This window comes from Bos indicus, chromosome 5 (genome assembly GCF_029378745.1).
Source record: "Bos indicus isolate NIAB-ARS_2022 breed Sahiwal x Tharparkar chromosome 5, NIAB-ARS_B.indTharparkar_mat_pri_1.0, whole genome shotgun sequence".
Taxonomy (NCBI): domain Eukaryota; kingdom Metazoa; phylum Chordata; class Mammalia; order Artiodactyla; family Bovidae; genus Bos; species Bos indicus.
The window spans coordinates 45,463,112-45,480,106 of NC_091764.1; the positions used below are offsets into that span (position 1 = coordinate 45,463,112).

General features: G+C 39.5%; 1 long non-coding RNA gene across 1 annotated transcript in view; it reads right to left on the reverse strand.

Annotated features, from left to right (window-relative positions):
• LOC139182989 (uncharacterized) overlaps nucleotides 1-15,786 on the reverse strand; it is a 39,450-nt gene extending 23,664 nt beyond the window's left edge. The window contains exons 1-2 of the long non-coding RNA XR_011566484.1: nucleotides 15,736-15,786; nucleotides 738-880 (exon numbers count right to left, since the gene is read on the reverse strand). This is a non-coding gene — a long non-coding RNA (uncharacterized lncRNA). The remainder of the gene's footprint in view (nucleotides 1-737; nucleotides 881-15,735) is intronic.
• Between the last annotated feature and the right edge of the window lie 1,209 nt (nucleotides 15,787-16,995).

Consider the following 16,995-nt stretch of genomic DNA (forward strand, 5'->3'; position numbering starts at 1 on the left):
GAGATGGTGAAGGACAGGGAAGCCTGGTGTGCTGCAGTCCATGGGGTTGCAGAGAGTCAGACACGACTGAAAAGTAACAACATTCTAATGTGCCTTTCAGCACTGATATTCTGTGCCAGAATATATGCTCAGTGCATATAAAAGTTATGTTTATGCCATCTTGTAGTCTATTAAGTGTAAGGAGGTAAAATGGCTTAGGGGAAAGATCTGGGCTGCCTCAGAACTTGTCATCACTGAGCAGGATAAGAGGAACAGCTGTTCAAACAGCTCCCACTTATTGAGAACCTATTGTATGTTGGTACTATATGTTGGACTTCCCTGGTGGCTCAGACAGTAAAGCGTCTGCCTACAATGCGGAAGACTGGGGTTCAATCCCTGGGTCAGGAAGATCCTCTGGAGAAGGAAATGGCAGCCCACTCCAGTTCTCTTGCCTGGAAAATCCCATGGACGGAGGAGCGTGGTAGGCTACAGTCCATGGGGTCGCAAAGACTCGGACACGACTGAGTGACGTCACTCACTCACTGTATGTTGGGCAATCAGATTTTTACACACAAACTTTTTCATAGAATTTCCAGAGCAACTCCAAGAGGCAGACATTGTTACTACTATTACTAAACCTGTTTTATAGGAAAGGTTAGTAGCTCTTTCAAGATCATAAGGTGTTTGGCATAACTGGAGTCTGGCCACCAAGCACATGTTTTTAACCATTCTGCTACCCCACTGCCCAGTTCACTTACTATTTGACATTGCCAGTCCATTTCTAAAAGCCAGTTCACAGCTTCCATCTTGGAATCAGGAGTTCTGAGATCCTTTCCTGATTCCATTGTTTACTGAGTCTTCAGGCAAACTGTGGAACTTCTTCGAGCCTCAGATTCCTCAACTGTAAAAGAAGAATACAAGATGTGTCTGCGGTTGCCTGCTTCCCTGTCTGGCTCCCTGCAGTCTCAGCCCCAGTCCGGGCTCTGGGACTGACCCTTCCTCTATGGGAAGGGCTTTAAAGATTTCTTGTTCAATGCTGAAGGGGATTCAATACCAAGCATGGTTCCTGCGGGCCTGGTTAATCAGTTGTGGTAAGTGGGCCTCGACCCTAAACGCAACATGGTAGAGTTGTCAGGATAGGTCCTGGGACCATATTGCTTGTGTTTTAATTTCAGCTCTGCCCTTACTAATGAGCTTGGTCAAATTTCCTCATCTTTTTGTGACTCAATTTTCTATCTGTAAAATGGGGAGGATAATAGTAGTGATTTCAGAGGTTGTGAAGATTTAGTAAATTAAAAAATGTAAAGTACATATAGCAGTACCTGACAATTAGTGTTTGCTATTGTCATTATTATTAGAGCTTATGTGGTTTATAGTTCATACTATCATACACAAATGGCATCAATTATATATTTATATTATTAACATTATTATTTACTAATTAAATCCCTGCTGGGTTGCCTCAGGTCTTTCCTAGATAACTTACCCAGTCTCTCCAGGGCTGCAGCCCTCATCACAATCATGTGCTGGGGCAAGATTCTGCAACTGGACCCCTTGTCTGAGGTGGGGTGTTGCAATCTGCTGGGGATATCCTTAATGTTGGTTGTTCTCTCACATCTCTGAATATCACTTGCTCTAGTGTTCCCCAAGATGGTGCTCTGGTGGCATGTGTGGTCCCTTGGGACACAGACCACTTGCCAAGACCACTTGTTGCCCCCTCCCCTGTTCCCTGGAGCCCCATCTGCCCTGTGCCACACCTTTCTGCAATGCTGGTGCTGTGGGCATTTCGACTAGGGCCCAAGCCAGTACAATATGTGTGTTCAGAAGTTACCACTTCACCTTGATGCAGCCTCATAAAATGACTGTAAAGCATGGTGTATGTAAAATAGGCATGAGATCAGACTTCTGTACTTTTTTTTGGTAACAGCTTTATTGAGATATAACTCATATACCATGTAATTCACCCTGTTCAAGTATGAAATTCAATTCTTGGATATAGGCACAGAATTGTACATCTATTATCACAATAGATTTTATGATATTTTCATCACCCCTCTCCTCTCCAAAAAAAAAAAAAAAAAAAAAATCACCTATTCTTCAGTATTTGGGCTTCGTAGATGGTGCTAGTGGTGAATAACTTGCCTGCCAATGCAGGAGATGTAAGAGACTCTGATTGGATTGCTGGGTCAGGAAGATTCCCTGGAGGACAGTATGGCAACTCACTCCAGTGTTCTTGCCTGGAGAATCCCATGGATGAGCCCAGCGGGCTATGGTCCATAGGGTTGCAAAGAGTTGGACATGACTGAAACGACTTGCACACACACACTCTTCAGTATTTACCCTTTAGTTCCCCAGCTCCAGGTAACCACTAACCAACTTTCTGTCTGTAGAGTTGCCTATTCTGGACCTTTTGTATAAGTGGGATTGTAAAATATGTGACCTTTTGTGACTGACTTCATTTAGCATGTTTTTAAGGTTCATCCTTATTGTAGCATGTGTCACTGTGTCGTTCCTTTTTATTGCCAAATAATATTCATACTTCTCTACTTTTAATTCAGTAGTTAACTTTGACCCTCTCCTCACATTCCGAAGGGCTAGTGAGGAATTCAACTCCTTGTTCTTCGGGTTTCCATTGGAGGCTGTGTCAAGGTTCCAGGCTCTCAAGCAGAGTTGACACACCCTAGGGCCCAGAAAGGCATCAGCCATCTGGCCACATAGGTTACTGGCAAGATGCCACTGCAGCCTTTAAGGGCCTCCCTTCTGCCATCTTTGTGCCATCTTTAGTGCATGGAGGCCATTGTTGTGGTTGGAGAAGCCTGGGCAGTGGTCTGCCTCTTGGTACACTGATTGTCTCTCTGAGGTCCTGCTGGGTTCTTGGGGGTACTGGCAGGAAGTAAGGCAGGAAACAGACGGCCCTAGACTTAGTCTCCCCCACCAAGCCAGAGAAACTCTCATTTTAGACAGGGGATATTCCTCCCTAGATTTAACTATATTCTCCTTAATGCCTCTTAAAATAAAATTTAGATATTGCAACCTCAAACTTTCCCTGAGGCAAGAGAGCAGAGAATCTGTACTCACACGAATCAGGGCCTCAAAGGGGAAAAACAGAAGAGAAAACACAAATTTATCTAAAAAAGTAATCTTGTATCAGAGTACATTTCTCATTGTTCAGATCTCCTCATTAGAAAGGCCCATTAAGCAATGGAGCATTTTATCCCATCATACCTTTTCTTATTTCCCAATCCAGTCATTGCTGGCTCTTTCCTGTGCCACTAGCCCATCTGCCACTGCATACTAACAGCTCTTTGACCCTCACAAGCCACTGGTTACTGTGAGGACAAGATAGGTGGCAACCTTGATTCTGCTGTGTGAATTTTTCCTTTAACAGTATAAAAAAGCTACCTCTTTTTTGCAGTAGAATGAAAATGATCTATGCTATTAGAAATGTAGGATTTCTGCTATATATTTCTATTACACATTTTTCTATTTCTATGACATAGTTCTATTATATATTACTGACAGAAATTTCTATTTTAACTGTCTAAATACCGAGTTGTGGTCTCAGGATTCCTTTATATTCTTAAAAATTGAGGATTCCAAAGAGTTTTTGTTTTTTGGGATTATAGCTATGAATATAAACTATACTAGAAATCAAAACTAAGACATTAAAAAACACATATTATTAATTCATTTGAAAACAATAAACCCATTATAGGTAAATTAACATATTTTTATAAAATATGTATTTATTTTCCAAAACAAAAAATCAGTGAGTAGCACAGCATTATTTTATATTTTTTGCAAATATTTTTAATGTCTGACTTGATAAAAGACACTGGATTTTTATATTGGCATCTGCATTCAATCTGGTAGATGTTTCTATTGAAGTATATGAAGAAAATCTGGTGTTACGGAGGTATGCATTTGGAAAAGGGAGGAATATTTTAGTAGCTTTTTTTGGATAATTATAGATACGATCCCAAATCTCAGCAAGAGGTAGTTTCTTAAATGTTACTTGTCAATAAATATTGCCAGATGTTTTCTTTGAAATAACAGGCTCATTTTGTTCATTTTCAAGAAAATGTCTGCCAAATTCCTAAATCTGAATAAGTTGCTTTTTCAAGTAAAAATGATGTTTCATGAAAAAAATGGTTAGTTCAGCTTGTAACTCAAACGATAATAACAACAAGCATTTATCTTGGCGATACCGGTTCCACCTTAATATGGAGCAGATGTTCCTCTGTGTCTGTCCTAGTTTGTCAGAGTATTACTAAGACCCATCCTGAAGTGTTGTGGTTTAATGAAATTAGTGACTTTTAATGTTTCATCAAGGACATTCTTAAGTAAAACTAGCTTTCTTACCTTTTGATTTGTGAGTTTGTGCTGGTGAAGAAAATGGTGTCTGTTGGGTACAGTTTGGTGCTCCTTCTTCAACATGTATTAAGGGACTGTCAGTTTGAGCCAGTATTACTTGTGCATCATCAATATAAATGTCCACATAGTGTAAAAGGCAAATCATTCTTCAAACATTATTATGAAAGTAGTTTTGATCTCTTGGATTCCCCTGCAGAGTTCCCCAGGACTTCACAGATCACACTTTGAGACACAAAGGAAATGAAAGCAGTCAAGGGAAAAGCATGTTCTTGCTTTGTGAGTGTTCCTTATTGCCGCCTAGGACCTGGTGTTCTGTATGTGCCCTGACCTGTCCTGGCACCTGCTCCCCTCCTCTTCTGTTCTGGGTTGTCCATGATGTAACATGACAACATCTTTGGGAACTCCAGGCATTGAGCCTTTTAACTTGCTCTGTTTCCAGCCTCTGTAGCGGTGCCGGGAAGGGTGGTGGTGTAAAACTCTTTTATTTTCCCTTTCCTTCCAACACTAAGAATCTACTAATGAAAATACTGGTAAAATCCCCCAAAACTTCAAAATTATTGAAAAAAAAATCTAGAAATAAAAGTGATCAGAAATGTATATCCTACTCCTTGTGGTTTTGAAAGCATTTGTCCCTTACAGAGGCCATATTGATTAACCTTGAACATTTTTCCTACATGCTTTATTTTCACTGGATTGAAATTGAAGAGTTTGGAAAAAAAAAAATCCCTGGCTTTCTATGCTGTCCATAGGAATGGTCTGAAGGACAGCCTTTCCCTCTCGCCACCACATGTAAATGGATCTGGAAGCTTTGAACTTGAGTGTTGGGCCCCTTCCAAACTCCTAATGGCTTGTTTCATATAAAAACATGACGCTTGGCAACTTGTATGAGGGATCTAACCCCATATTATGTTACTACAACTAGGTTCAAGACTATATGTGGTAAGCAAAAATATTTAAACATGATAGAGGATAGTTAATAGGATTAAGTACATTCAGTTATTTCTAACTCATATGCTAGAATAAACTTTTATTTAAATGTAAAATTCTCTTTTGCTATTCAAGTGTTTAAACAAGAAAATTCATATGTTTTGAAACCATAAAATCTGGCAGTTTTCTAAGAGTCCAAGACTGTATGTTGGTTTTTTAAAAAATTCATCCATTTATTAAAAACAGTATTTATCAAGTGCCTACTGTGTGCCAAACATTGTTCTAGCTGTGGGGATGAAGCAGAGAATAAGAGACACAGTTTCTGTACTCATGAAGACTATAATCTAGAAGGAGACAAAAGATGACAACTAAATAAGCAAGATAATTTCAGAAAATGATGAGCATATGAAGGAAATAACACAGGGTGTATGGATAATGAATCACAGGGGAAATAAGGTAGTCAGAGAAGGCCTCCCTAGGGAGGTGACATTTGAGCTGAGACCTGAATGATGAGAAGCCAATCATGGGAAGAGCCAGGTCGAAAAGTATTTGAAGCAGAGGTAACATCAAGTACAGAGGCCCTAAGGTGGGAATACATTTGATGCTTTTGAGGAGTAAAGTGAAGGTGGTACAACTTGAATATAGTAAGAAGGGCATGGGTACAAGATGAGGTCAGGTCATGCAGAGCCCTGTAAGCCATGGGCAGGCATGTGGATATTATAAGCAAAACAGGAAGCAATTGGTAGGTTTTAAAATAGGGAGTGACATAACCTATGTGTTTTCAAAAGACCACCCTGGGTGTGGTGTAGAAGATGGATTGTAGGAGGGAGTGCAATGGGCAGCTATGGCAATGGGTTGGCTGTTTGGCAGAAATGGAGAGAAGATGAGTTTGAAGATACAGTTTGGAGGTAGAACCAGAAGGAGGCATCAAGGATACCTAGATTTTATTTTATTTGGCTTGAGTTACTAGATGGATGGTGCCATTAGAAATTGAGATGTGTACGACAGGGAAAGGTCTGAAAGCCTTTCTTTATCATGACTTTCATTTCCACTGATGTAACAGGTGTGCCGCAGCTCCAAGCATAGTGTCAGAACTCTGGATGGGAGAAGGAGGAAGCTGAAAGTAGGAAGAGGGTGGTGTCTATGTCAGGAAAGCAAAAAATTTTGCAGAGATCCTCAGTAGACCCCTACTTTTATCTCATTGATCAAAGTTATGTCAGGTGACCACCTCTAGCTGCAAAGGAGGCTGAGCTCTTTAGCTGGACACATTGTTTCTCTAAATAAAACAAGGTATTTTAATAAGGAGTAAGGGGTGAATGGATATTATGGAAGCAGACAACTAGCAGTGTCACTAGGGATAAATTATGTTTAAGGTCCTTGTTGAATGTTCAAATGGGAAAGTCAAATAAGACTGGAAAGTAAAGTCTGATTTTCAAGGGAGGGCAGAGCTGATAACAGTTTGGAAGTCATTAGCCTGTAGACCATATTGAAAGTTAACAAGGTAGATGAGATCAACTAGGGAGAGAGTAGAGTTGGAAATTTGTTATTTTGTATTTACTAGTGTGACCTGCTCTAATTAATTTTATTCAACAAAAGTTAATGCACATTTTCTGTGTGTCAGGGCACAAAGGTGAAGCTTTCATACAGCTTAGGGTTAGAACAGGAAGAAAACGTATCAGTTTTAATAAATGATATATGACAACATACATGAAAAATTCATTTATATAGGTTGGTAACACCAATCTGAATTATGACAGTAGGTCTACTGCAGATCCATATTTTAAGTAAGAATTTAATTTATCTTGAGTGATTTGAGATTCATCTGTCTTATATGTCCATCTGCATATTTTAATTTAGAAATGCATTAAGAAAACTTTGAATTATTTAATATGACCAAATGCTAATCTTAGTAAATTATGCTAAGTAAATATGCTGATGTTAAAATTAATATAATGCATTATGGAATCTGAAATTAATTTTGAAGTTTAGACTAGGATGATCAGGGAATTATTTGTCAGATGACCCTGGTTTAGACTGGAGCTAAACAAGCGTTTGTTGACTTAATTGCCACTTATAATTTCATTTGGAAATGTCATGGGTGTTTCAAACTTATCATGTCCCAAATTGAGTTCTTTATCTTACCTATCTCTCATTCCTTCCTCTATGTCACATTTTTCTATAGTTCTTTTGAAGCGAGTGGTGCTACTCTTCTTTTGGCTTGAGCCAGAACTCTAGGTACAGCCATTTCCCTCACTGCACTCTATCAGTAAAACTTCTGATAGTTTTACCTTTAAATATATCTTGAATCTTTACATGTCCTCCACCTTGGATCATCATCATCTCACTCACACTCTATAGTCATACCCCTTGGAAATCCATCTCTGTAGCTAGAGTGATTTTACTTAGCTACAGTGTCTAATTCACTATTCTGATTAAAACCCAGAAAAAGCTCAGCATTCTGTAAAAATGATGACTTGCGGTAAAATAAATTAAAAATATCAGGTTAACCTGAGATGATGAGGCCCTTTTATTGCAGGGCTTTTCAGAGCCTTCAGTATGCTGATGTATATGTAAGCCTGAATTCATATATGCATTATGAATCCCTCAGCAGAGGTAACATTGAGAATATTTCCAGACACAAGTTTCAGTAAAGCTATTATTTTGAAGAACACCTCGTGAATTACCTCTGTGAACACCAGTGTTTTATATAACTTGGCTTAGGAAACTTTGTTTACAGAAAGAAATCTACTTGTCTTAAAGTGGTGTGTAAGACTTCCCATAACTTGGTTCTCACCTTCCTTATGAAGCTCATTTTTGACCACTCCCCATTTTGAACTTTCTGTCTAATAATAGAAAACCACATCCAGTTCTTGTGCACAATATGCTCCTGTGACTTTGCTCAAGCTCTTCCCTCTGGAATACCTTTCTCCTTCATCTGGCTAACTCTACTAATCCTTCAGCTCTCAGTTCAGAGACATTCCTCGAAGTACCTGTCCTCTGAGATCAGCACAACATAAAAAGAAAACTGTTTATGTGTCTTTTCCCCCAGTTGGGAAATAAAGATTAAGAGATCATGCTGTGATAATGATGGTGGTGGTGATGATAGCAAAATTCTTTTCACTCACTAGATACCAGGCTCTGTATATGAATTATCTTATTTAATATTCACAAAACTCCCATGAAATAGGTATTATTAGTATTCTCATTTTTCAGATAAATAAGTTAGGGCTTAGAAAGACTGAGGAACTTGCCTGAGGCTATATAGTTAGCAAATGATGACCTCAAGTGAGAATTAAGACAGCCAGAGGCTGCCCCTTTTGGCACTGTGTCTACAATACCAGCTTGGCACCTGGCAGTAGATACTTGATAAGTGTTTGTTGATCTAAACTAGTGTGTGTGTGTCCCACACATAAGGATGTTGGACACAATGTAGAAAACAGAAGCATTTGCTGTTAATTTTCATTTCTGGCAAAAGTGGCAGTGGAAAAGGAGGCATGGAATGAACAACAGCTCATGTATCAAATTACCATCAACTTGCTTATTGTCTTATCATCAGATGTACGTTTCAGGAGTGGCCAATGCCTATTTTACATATGTGTTAGTTTTTGCAGGATAAAAAGCAAATTAGTGTTTAATGGGGACTAATAATGTTGTCACCTAATTGAGTAATATCTAATGAATCCTTTCAATCAAAACCAGTGGGTATTTCTAGTTAGAAATGAGTGTGGGAAATATTTTATCTCAAAATATTTTCATATGTGAGAAATATGTATGAGTTTGTGAGAGATGTTGACTATCTAAAGTAATTTTGAGAGTATGAGTCACTTATCCTGAGCCTGGAACTTGACAGTTGCTTTGGAGAGTTACAAGTTTATGATAGTTTCTGCACTTTAGAATTTTGCTATATGCTTGGGAGTATCAGAAGTATCTTATAGTCTGTCTTTAAACTTTTTTCTTAATAAGGAAAAGTTCAAATTATTATTTTGTTGTACTCTATGAGGATCAAGAGTCATCATAATATGATTATAATTTGAATATGAGTAATAAATATATGGAATGGTGATTGCTATAAGCTGATTCTTTGCTTCTTAATTAAATTTTGCAGATGATAGAAACATTGAAAACAAAGTAATAGCTTATAAATAATAAAAGGGATTGGTAACTCCCATAATATATAATATATGATTTTGTTTGAGGTATGTATTTTGTGTTAGATCAAGTTGGTCACTGTTTAGAATAAAGACCTGCATGACTTTCTATTCCAAATTAAACTATAAATGTAAATGCTTGGGCTTTTTTTTTTTTTCTGTTTCATATGTGGCCTACCACTTTGGATAAATTATTTAATTTCTTTATGTCAGAATTTTTTCATTATGAAGGGGAAGGTTTCTTATTCTCCATTCCTTTTTTTTTTTTTTTTTTTTTTTAGGATTAACCACTCACTATTCCCCTAAACTCACTAGGAGTTAATGCCAGGGGATACTGTGGGCATGTTCTCACTGTGGGTATGTTCTTTCTCCATGTTCAGCTCTTGCCCTTTCATACATGTATTTTCATGAATGTCTGCTAGTTTACCCAGAAAAGACCTCGCGACACCACCAGAGTCAGTAAATCTGGTCGTCTCATTCTTCAATCTTAGCTATTGTTGGGGTCATGTGTTAATGCTTATATGTAACCAGAAAATACCTGTGTAGTGCAATTTCTCTATTCTTGTGTGACACCATAGCACAAGTCAATAGACTTAGGGAGCTCTATGCTTTCAAGGAGGAAAGAGAGGGGTTTTAATTTTTTTTTCTTTAGTTAAATGTTATAAAATCTTTAAAGCTAAAATTCAAATAATTGTTGGCTTAACTAAAATCCATCAACTCACAGTAATTTTCCTATTTTTATTCACTAGTGGCAACAGAAGCCTAAAAAAAGAAGCTCCATAAAGTAAGATATAAGATTTGGGTTAGGGTTATCAGGTAATTGTTCCTTTTTGCCCTGCTCCCAAATTATTTTTAGCCCTGGGCCTCTGAACCCAAGGTAATCTGTGAGGCAGCTTTAACATTTTGTCAGAAGTTAGTAGTCTCGCCTCTTCTTTGTCCTCCCTATCTTACTGGCAAATATTTCTGTAATGACCCAGTTCTGCTTCCTGTTAAACTGTACAAATGATTCATTTAATTCAACATTTAGCTTTTGATCCTATTTGGAAATATATAGTTGAAAGTGATTCCATTCATTAGCTGATGCATTTTCCCTCTGCTAACCATTTTCAAGTCATTTCACTGTTAATTTTGGTTAAGGGAAGAGAAACAGCTCTTTGAAACTCCTTCTAGTCATGGGAGGAGTTTTATAGGTCTGATACAGAGGGCAAAAAGCACGGCTTGGCTGATTTTCAGATCTCTCCACCCATGCCTACCTCTGCAATAGAGATTGGAGAAGCTGAATAGTCACTGTTTTTACCTCCCCTGAAGCAAGGGGTGGCCTTCGAACAGAGTTCCAGCCAGTGCAGCGTAAGTGGAATTCTGCTGAGAAGGGTTTTGGGAAGGGTCTTTTATTTCCTGAAAAAGGGAGCTAGAAGCTGATTTTTTTTTTTTTTTACTTCTTCCACTTTTTTTACTTCTTTATTTTTTGGTCTTAAACATGGTTATGATGTTTGGATCTGTAACAGTCATCTTGTGACTTTGAGACAATGAGGCAATGTACTGAAAATGGTAGAGCAGAATTACAGGAAAAAAACTTGATTTTTATTACATCATGGAGCCCCACCCTATACAGAACTGCTTCCCTATAGATATTAGACAGGGAAAATAAATCCTTTCATGGTGATTTTAAGACGTAGCTACAAATTCCTTGACACTCCTCCTATCAAAGATGTAGCCTAATTCCTCTTCTCTAGAATATAGGGCAGCCTTAATGACTTGCTTCCAATAAATAGAATGCAGTAGGAGTGATAATGAATGACTCCACAAGTCATAAAAGGTGATACAGTTTCTGTTTTGTTATCAGTCCCTCTCTCTCTTGTGCAGTTGAGAACCTCAGGTTGACATGTCAGAAGTCAGTCTAGGGACTTCCCTGGTGGTCCTGTGGCTAAGACTCCACATTTCCAATGCAGGGGGCCTAAATTCAACTCCTGGTCAGGGAACTAGATCCTACATGGCACAACTAAAACCTGGTACAACAACAACAAAAAAAGCAGTCTACACTGAAGCTGCCATGCTAGAGAAACCACTTCAGAAGACCACACAGAGATTGAGATACCCAGGGAGCCCCAGCTGTCCCAGCCTGAACTCTCTTTTCATCAAGAACTGACAAATAAAAAATAATAATAAAGTGCTGAAAAATTAAAAAAAAAAAAAAAAGAACTGACAAATACACGAGTGAATCAGCCTTCAAAGGATTTTAGCCCTTAGTCTTCAAGCTTCCCTAGCTGATGCCAAGGAGAGCAAACAAGCCCTTCCCCACCAACTTCCACCCAGCCAAAGCTCTCCTCAAATTGCAGATTCATGAGTAAATAGATGTTAAGCCACTAAATTTGGGGCGGGGTCAAACAACTGGAACACTCTATTTTTTATATCATTGTTATTTGGATGTTCTGTTACCTGCAGCCAAAAGCGTACACATCTGAAACACTTAATTGTATAGAAGATGAAAAGAAACAGCTAAAATGACCCTTTAAATGACTAGATGTTCCAATTATCCATTCTAGTCCTCTCTTAGCCTGGCCATGGGTATCAAATTAATTATAGTACCGATGTCAATAGCTTTCCATCGAAATAGATGCTAATTTAGTTATATAAAGGTTTTATAGGATTGGGCTTGTAGAAATATAGAAAAGGAAAAATTTCAATTCAGGTTAGCATACTGCTATTTTATGCGCTTCTGGTATTTTGCTAACAACAACAAAAAAATATGAATAGCTGTCTCACTGGCAGATAAAGCTTGTCTGAGTCCCCAACTTCATCAAAATCCCATCAGTGTTTCTTAATGAAACACTCCTAGCATTTGACAGCTTTGTTCTTTCATTGACATTTGCAGCTTTTTAAATAGATGAATATTTAATGTCATGTTTAATAGACCAGATTCTTTGAAGCAAAATCCCATTAGTTAGTGCTCACTTTTTAGAGTGGATGGTCACTAATTACTATTAGAATTTATTTAAAAGTTTTAATATGTGATTTTTATCAAACTCATGTATAAATCCAGCATATAGAAACCAGTAGGATTGTTCTAGATTAATATTCATACATGGAAGCTGCAGTATAAATTAAAAAGTCTTTTATCCCAAAATAACATAATGGTACTTCTAATGATGGAAATTCCTAATCAGCTTTGCAATATAGTTTGAGCAATTTTCTTATCCCATTGCACTGAAATTTTAAACCTAAAGGAACAAAATGTAACTCCTGAAAGCTGGTTGCACAAAAGCCAATTTCGCTGTTGTGTGTTTATTTACTCAATGTCCACATCCTTAGTCTGTTGCCAAATTCACAGTGGGGTGGAGCAGCACATGTGTCATTGTGCTGATGCTATGGGGTGGGATGGGTGTGGAAGCTGGGTTGGGGAAGCAGAGGGGTCCTTGCAAAAAGAAGTTACATAAGTGATATCATATGCAGAAGCAGCCTCTGGGGTTTAAAAATAACTGGGCAGGGAGTGTCGGCCTTTCTTGGATCTGACTCCCTGACTTATTATCCTTAAGGGTCAGACCTATATTCCTGGGTGGGCTGAGAATCCGTTTAAGTGCACTCAGTTCCCAATAGCAACCCTACACAATACCTTAAAGAGCCTGGGAATGTTTTTTTGTCTCATGACAGCAAGGTGCTGCCTGCAAAAACCAAACCAATGTCTCAATGAAAAGCCAAAACAGTTTGGACAGATGTTTCATACTGTGCCTCAAATGTGGTTGTTTCCAGCATGTTTCCTTCAATGAATGGAAACACAGAAAAACAGAAAAGATGACTGCTTTTGCACGACAGGTCTAAAGCAGATTTTAAAAAGCACTAATTTCCTATCCTAACCTTCTTCTCCCTATCCATCTTTTTTCGGAAACTGAATTATTGATGTATGAGACAATGCCTTGTATTCACACTATCTGATATTTTTAATTTCGTGACTTGTGAAAAATAAGTTGCTCCTGCATATATACCCTGATGTCAGAGATTCTGTAGGGGCCGGTGCCATAATTTAATTTGCATCTAGCATCTGAGAAAATAAATATATAGGGGACGGTTGTGAAAGACACTGGGAGCAGTGGAATAGGGGTGAAATTTTTGAAAGTTCAGAAAATAACCTAAATACATATTAGATCTGCCATTTGCCTTTGGTAACTCAGCCCTGAGCATCCTCATCTGTCAATTACTTGAGATCCTCAAGTCATGTGTGTATGCGCGCTCAGTCGCTCAGTCATGTCTGACTCTTTGCAACCTCGTGGACTGTAGTCCACCAGGCTCCTCTGTCCATGGAATTTCCCAGGCCAGAACCCTGGTGTGGGTTGCCATTCCTCCTTCAGGGGATCTTCCCAACCCAAGGATCAAACCCAGGTATCTTGCGTCTCCTGCATTGGAAGGTGGATGCGTTACCACTTCACTACCTGGGAAGCCCCATGTCATAGGAGAGGCAGGTATTTCTGCTCTACGGCATTGTGTGCTCTGAATCTCACTTGGTGGTATCCTCTGCATCAGAACCCTTAGCTTTAGTCCCTGAGCTCCTTCAAGGCCTTCTCCTAGCTAATGCCTTTCCTAGAGTTTCCCAGGTGCCTGAAACTTACCCCCATTTCTCCTGCTTCTTGGTTTAGCACAGAGAGCCCATCAATTCCTCTCTAATGCTCTTACCTCTTCCTGATGTCCTGTATGCCATCAGAAATTAGGAAACAATCTCTCATTCATATAAATGTTCACTTTCAGAAGCATGACCTATTCAAGCCAACTCCTTCCAGAGGCCTGAGTTCTTTCATTCACTGAAGCAGTAGTTCTCAAAGTATTAGTCATCTTAAAATCAGATTCCCACTGAATGAAGCTCTTTCTGGTGGGGTAAGGAGTCTGCATGTGTAACAAGCTCCTTACTTAGGTAGCCAAATTCCATCTCAAGATAAAGGTGCAGAGAGATAATTTCATCTCTATACACATCAAGATTACAATTTCTTCTTAAGGATGAGAATGCCTTTTCACCCTCACAGTTTGGAAACCTCAAGAAAAGTCTGCCAGTTTCAACAACCAGGACACACCCAACCCTTCAACTTGCAGCAGTCTCAAAACAACTGCACTTGTACTCCATGGGGAACCTTGAAGCTGAGAGCTCCACCTGACCTTTCATCCTGGGCCTTGGCCAGCCTTCCCATGCACCTTTGAGGAGCTCTCTCCTCACAGCGGCTGTGTTCTGTACTCTGGTCTTCTCACTGCTCTGTGCCTCTTCTCCCTAACCACCGCTGTCTTACCGCACCACACACTCAGCCCAGTTACCCCTTTCTCTGGACTTCTACTCAGTGGTAAATCCCCTTCCAGCAGTTCCTGCAGCCTCTGGCCTCAACTGAACTCTGGTTCTCCCTAATGATGCTCTTTCCTCTCTGGTCTTCCCGAATGCTGGCTGCCCTCTTTCCTACTCCCATTATGAGCTGGTGGCAGTGAATGCGGGATAGAGCTGGGAAGGGATTGGCAAACTTCATCTGTAAAGGACCAGATAGCAAATATTTTTGTGGCCCATACAGTCTGTTATAACTACTCAAGTTTACTAGCCATATTAGCGCCAAAGCAATCACGGGCAGTAAGTAATAGGGAAAAAAATGTTTCAATTAAGCTTTATTTATGGACACTGAAATGTGAATTTCATGTAATTTTCATGTCATAAAGTAGTATTATCATTTTGAAAAAAATTTCAACCATTTAAATATGTAAAAGCCATTCTTAGCTCATGGGCTGTGCAGAAACAGGGGACGGGCTGGGTTTGGCCTATGGATTGTTGTTTGTTGACTCCTGATCTAAACCAGTGCTTCTCAAACTTTAACACACATACATCTCAGTAGAAAGTCCGACTGTTTGCAACCCCATGGACTATACAGTCCATGGAATTCTCTAGGCCAGAATACTGGAGTGAGTAGCCTTTCCCTTCTCCAGGGGATCTTCCCAACCCAGCAATCGAACTGGGGTCTCCTGCATTGCAGGCAGATTCTTTACCAACTGAGTGATCAGGGAAGCCCTGATACACCTCACTAGGGGGTCATGTTAAATACAGACTCTGATTCAGTAGATTGGGGGTGGAACCTGAGATATGCATTTCTAACAAGTGACCAGGTGAGCACACCACCCTTTGAGTAGCAAGGTACTACAATCATGTGTAGAAACTTGTTCTTTATAAAGACATTAAATACAGTTTAAAGATATAGGAAAATGCTCATACTGTAATTCGTATTGGAAGGGCTGTGTGGAAAGTGTGGTAGCTGAGAAAGCAGGCTTTCAAACCAAACAGACTCCCACTTACCAGCTATGTGAATCTGGACACACTTCTTAATCTTTCTCAGTTTCCATTTCTGTAAAACAAGGTAATGATAATCTCTACTTCAGATGGTTGCTTTGAATTTTAACATGTGCTAGCAAGTTCTTGATAAATATTAGCCATTATTATTTTTAACTTTAAAAAGCAAGACATGATTTAGATAACAAAATAATAACTTTAATCTTAGTGCTTTGGGGGATTTCCTTGCTTTCTGTTTTTGGAAAACATTTGCAAGGGTCATGCCCATTCTTTCATTCAAGAAATGTTTGCTGAGGGGCTCCTTCTCCTGCCAGGCATTGTGCTTACTGGATCTGCTAAAGATGAGTGAAATGTAAGCTTACATAAGTGGGGGAGATGGAAACAGAAAGCAATTTCAGCCTAAAATAAGTGCTGTAGGAGAATGGATACAGAGGGCTTGGTGAAGGGAGAGGAAAGAATGTTTTCCCTGCTATAAGGAGAGGTCAGAGGGATTCCACACAGGAGGTGACTCTTCAGCTGGACTTCAAGGTATGAATATGGGTCTGCCTGAGGGAAGAGGATAAACAAAGGCAATGGAGCATTCAGAGGGAGTTTAGGGAAACTGGCCCCTAGGGATGTGTGGGGAAGGCCAGGGAGACAGCCCTGACCAACCAGAACAGATGTAGGCCTTTATGTCATAGATGCTTGGACTGGCTGGGTTATCAGTTCTGGGTAGGTCATCATCCCTTTGTGGAAAACATCCAAATATTACCATAATACATGACAGCAGGGACTTGAAGAAAAGACAGTGTCAGAAAATCCTTGACCACTTTTGCTGGAGTCACAGAAAGACTGAGGAGCCCTCATGCTGAGTCAAGGAATCACAGCCTCTGTGGCTTGTCCATAAGGACTACAATAGACTGGATAAAATTTCCCTACAACTTGGGTCCTACCATTTTAGGGCCAAGGAAAATGGCCTTTGTAAGTAGTCTCCTGGGAATGTACTTGGCTAATTATCTGCTGTCTGTTACAGAACGGACTCTGTGTGGTGCTGTGAGGGCTACTGCTATACAGTCTGGCATCTGTCACAGAGAGTTTAGCCCCTAGTGCTAAACTGTCATAGAAGTCAGTTTGGGAAATAAAAGCATAGAAGTCACTGCACCATAGGGCAAAGGGAGAAAACAGCCTTATAGAACTTTATAGGAAGAAGAAAGTTTATAAGGAATTTGGATATGGAGTGGGAGCTCCAGGTATGCTTCGTGGAGGCAGCAGCACTTGAACTGGCTT